The sequence below is a fragment of the Balaenoptera musculus genome, chromosome 10 (assembly GCF_009873245.2).
Source record: "Balaenoptera musculus isolate JJ_BM4_2016_0621 chromosome 10, mBalMus1.pri.v3, whole genome shotgun sequence".
Taxonomy (NCBI): domain Eukaryota; kingdom Metazoa; phylum Chordata; class Mammalia; order Artiodactyla; family Balaenopteridae; genus Balaenoptera; species Balaenoptera musculus.
Genome location: NC_045794.1, coordinates 95,108,929 through 95,112,960, shown reverse-complemented (window position 1 = coordinate 95,112,960; position 4,032 = coordinate 95,108,929). Strand labels below are relative to the sequence as shown.

Genomic DNA, 4,032 nt, shown 5'->3' with positions numbered 1-4,032 from the left:
ACGTCTTCTTTGATGTTTTCCATAAGTCTTATACTTTTTCATAAAGATCTTACACATTTTGTCAGGTTTATTTCTAGTAAACTTTTTTGGCGATATTGTAGACTTCATCTACCTTTATACTTTTGTTTGTTGCCAGTATCTGGGAACACGATTAATTTTTCTAAATTGAACTTGGATCTAACCCAACCTTGCTAAGAACTTGCTTACTATTTCTAGTAGTTTCTGTTCTTTTCCAATCCCTGAAGCTCTTATTTCTAATTGTGGTCCTGGGACACTGGATTGGACCACAGTACGGCATTGAGCAGCCGCAGTCATAAGGGGCATCCTGTGTCCTTCCAGTTTAAAGAAAATCCTTTTTATTTTTTGGCTGCTGCCATGCGGCACGTGGGCTTCTTAGTTCCCTAACCAGGGATCAAACCCACGCCCCCTGCAGTGGAAGCGCAGAGTCTTAACCACTGGACCACCAGGGAAGTCCCAAGAAAATTCGTCTAAGGCAGGGAAATAAAAATTACAAGTCGTGTATTCTTTAAGTCTTCCTTGGCTTGAATACTTGTTTGCTAACTGTTTAATTATGATGTTTTGCATCTATGTTTATAAATAAATATGGCTATAATTTTTCTTTCTCATGTTCTTTGTATTCAGTTTTAAAATCAAGATTATTGTGGACCCCGGAAGTGCTGACGCTGTGGGAGCTGTCACCGTGGACCGTGGCGGTGGCGGTGGCAGCAGTTCAGCGCCGGCAGTGGAGCCGCCGGGGAGGGTCAATGCAGCACAATGCCAGCTCTGCCCCTGGACCAACTCCAGATCAGCCACAAGGACCTGAAGACAGGGAAGCTGAGGACTTCACCAGCGCTGACCTGGAAGTGGGTGGACTGTGGTTGACAACAGCTGAGATGCAGCCCGGCCTTCTTCCCTGTTATCATCGGCCCCCCCGGAGAAAGCAGCCCTTATGTAGTCAGAGGAGAAAACTGAGCTCATCTTCTCTGCTTGGTGAACAAACACCCCGAGCAGAAGACAGACCGGTATTTTGCGCTATACAAACCGCCCCCAAAGACAACATTCCCGCCCTAGTGGAGGAGTAGCTGGAACGCTTCGTAGCCAGTGACCTCGACTGGTTCCTGGCCCTGCCTCATGATAAATTCTGGTGCCAGGTTGTCTTCGACGAGACCCTGCAGAAGTGCCTGGACTCCTACCTACACTATGTCCCCCGAAAGTTCAACCAGTAGGTGGCCCCAGCCCCTGAGGTCATTGACATGGAGAAGTGCCTCCACCGAAGTGTTTTTCTCGCCTTCCTTCACATGTCCACTCACAAGGAATCCAAAGATCACTTCATTTCCCCCTCTGCTTTTGGAGAAATCCTCTACAACAACTTCCAGTTTGACATCCCAAAGATCCTGGACCTCCGCGTGCTCTTTGGAAAAGGCAACTCCCCGCTGCTGCAGAAGATGATAGGAAACATCTTTATCCAACAGCCAAGTTACTATAATGACCTGAATGAAACCATGCCCACCATCCTTCAGGTCTTCAGCAATATCCTCCAGCACTGTGGTTTGCAAGGGGACGGGGCCTGCGCCACACCCCAGAAGCTTGAGGAGAGGGCCCGGCTGACCCCCAGCGACATGCCTCTCCTGGAATTAAAGGACATCGTTCTCTACCTTTGTGATACCTGCACCACACTCTGGGCCTTTCCGGATATCTTCCCTTTGGCTTGCCCAACCTTCCAGAAACACGACTTCTGTTACAGGCTAGCTTCCTTTTACGAAATAGCAATTCCCAAACTGGAGTCTGCAGTTAAGAAGAGGAGGCTTGAAGACAGCAAGCTGCTAGGTGACCTGTGGCAGAGGCTCTCTCATTCCAGGAAGAAGCTACTGGAGATTTTTCACATCCTCCTGAACCAGATCTGCCTTCTCCCAGTCCTAGAAAGCAGCTGTGACAACATTCAGGGCTTCGTTGAAGCGTTCCTTCAGATCTTCGGCTCCTCGCTGCAGGAGGAGAGGTCTCTCCGGAACTACGATGCGCTCTTCTCTGTGGCTGATGACGTCAGCCTGTTGCAGCAGGCCTCGTCAGCCTTGGACGAGACTCGGACCGCCTACATCCTCCAGGCAGTCGAGAGTGCATGGGAAGGGGTGGACCGAAGGAAAGCCACCGATGCCAAAGACCCACCGGTGGCTGAGCATCCTAACGGGGTCATGGAGGCGGCGGAGGCGGTCAGCAGACCGTCATCACTTCGCCAGAACTCGGAGGAAGAGGAGTTCCTGGGGGCAGCGGCTGCTCCAGGCCCCGCCGTGTGCGGCGTGGAGCCGGACTCACTCATCTCCCAGGTGAAGGACCTGCTGCCAGACCTCGGCGAGGGCTTCATCCTGGCCTGCCTGAAGCACTCCAGCTACGACCCGGAGCAGGTGATCAACAACATCCTGGAGGGGCGGCTGGCCCCTGCCCTCGGCCAGCTGGACCGCGGCCTAGACAGACAGGTGAAGCCTGACCCGACGCCCCTGCTGACGTCTCGTCACAACATCTTCCAGAATGTTGAGTTTGACGTGCTCAGCAGGGACTCGGCGGACCTGAGCCGGGTACACAAGGGCAGGAGGAAGGAGGAGAGCGCACGGAGCCTGCTGAACGACAAGCGGGGGGTGGCGGCGCTACGAGCAGTACAGCGTGCTGGTGGAGGAGGTGCCAGTGCAGCCAGGGGAGGACTCACCTTACGACTGCGAGGATGAGTATGATGCCACATATGATGGCAGCCCGGTGGGCGCCAACGACGCAGACTCAGGTGATGAGCTCCTCAGCCGCAGGCCCTTCACCATCCCTCAGGCGCTGAGAACCAAAGTGCCCAGAGGAGGGCAGGAGGAGGACGAGGAGGAGGAGGAGGAGGAGGCTGAGGACGAGGCCCCCACGCCCGACCATTTTGCGCAGGACCCCGCAGCGCTGCGGGGAAAAGCAGAAGCCAGGCGCGTGGCCTTCCTGGCCAGGAAGGGGTACCGGCATGACAGCTCAACGGCAGTGGCTGGCAGCCCCCGGGGCCACGGGCAGAGCCGAGAGACAACACGGGAACGCAGGAAGAAGGAAGCCCGCAAGCCACACGAGCCAACCGCAGCCGGAGAGCCGTGGCTGACCGCAAAGGAAGCAAAGGCATGATTCCATCCTGAGGCCGCTGCGCCAGGGCCAGCCGGACCTGCCAGGCTGAGGTACCATAGCCTGCAGCTTCCTCACCAGTTGGCCCCCTGCCAGGCCCCAAGTTCAAGTCCACCCCTCGACAGCCTCAGCTTCGCAGCCCCTGAGAAGGCTGCCTCATCGTCTGCCAGCCGGCCGTGAGCGCCTTCCTGCAGAACACATAGCGCCTTTATCCACAGCGGAGGAACCGTGCGGCCAGCGCGCAGGTGCAAGGGACGGGGCTGGAGCCCCAAGGCCAGTACCCAAACCTCGTGCAGCCGGACACCACGTCCCTTTCTCCCTGGACGGCAGGAAACCTGTGCACTCAAAAACAAAAACAAAAAACACACAAAAAGCCCTGCGAATAAAGTTTTTGACCCTGTCAAAAAAAAAAAAAATCAATATTATTGTAACTGCCCAAAATCAATTGGGGGAGGTTTACGTTTTTCCTATTTCTTGAGAAACTTTAGTTCTGATCCTTATAGGGTTGATTGAACTCGGCATAAAACCTCCTGGGCTGATAACATGATATGGTTGTTTATGTGGACATTTTAACTAATAATTGCATTTCTTTAATGGTTTAGGGTTAACTCATATGTTCTATTTCTTTTTTTTTTTTTAATAAATCTATTTATTTATTTACTTAGGCTGCGTTGGGTCTTTGTTGCTGCGTGCAGGCTTTCTCTAGTTGTGGTGAGCGGCCGCTACTCTTCATTGTGGTGCGCGGGCTTCTCACTGCCTTGGCTTCTCTTGTTGCGGAGCACGGGCTCTAGGCGCGCAGGCTTCAGTAGCTGTGGCGCGCAGACTTAGTTGCTCCGCGGCATGTGGGATCTTCCGGGACCAGGGCTCGAACCCGTGTCCCCTGCATTGGCAGGCGGATTC

The 4,032-nt window shown here is 53.9% G+C and overlaps 1 pseudogene; it reads left to right on the top strand.

Annotated features, from left to right (window-relative positions):
* Window positions 1-705: 705 nt before the first annotated feature.
* On the top strand, window positions 706-3,146 carry LOC118902686 (annotated as a pseudogene).
* Window positions 3,147-4,032: the final 886 nt, after the last annotated feature.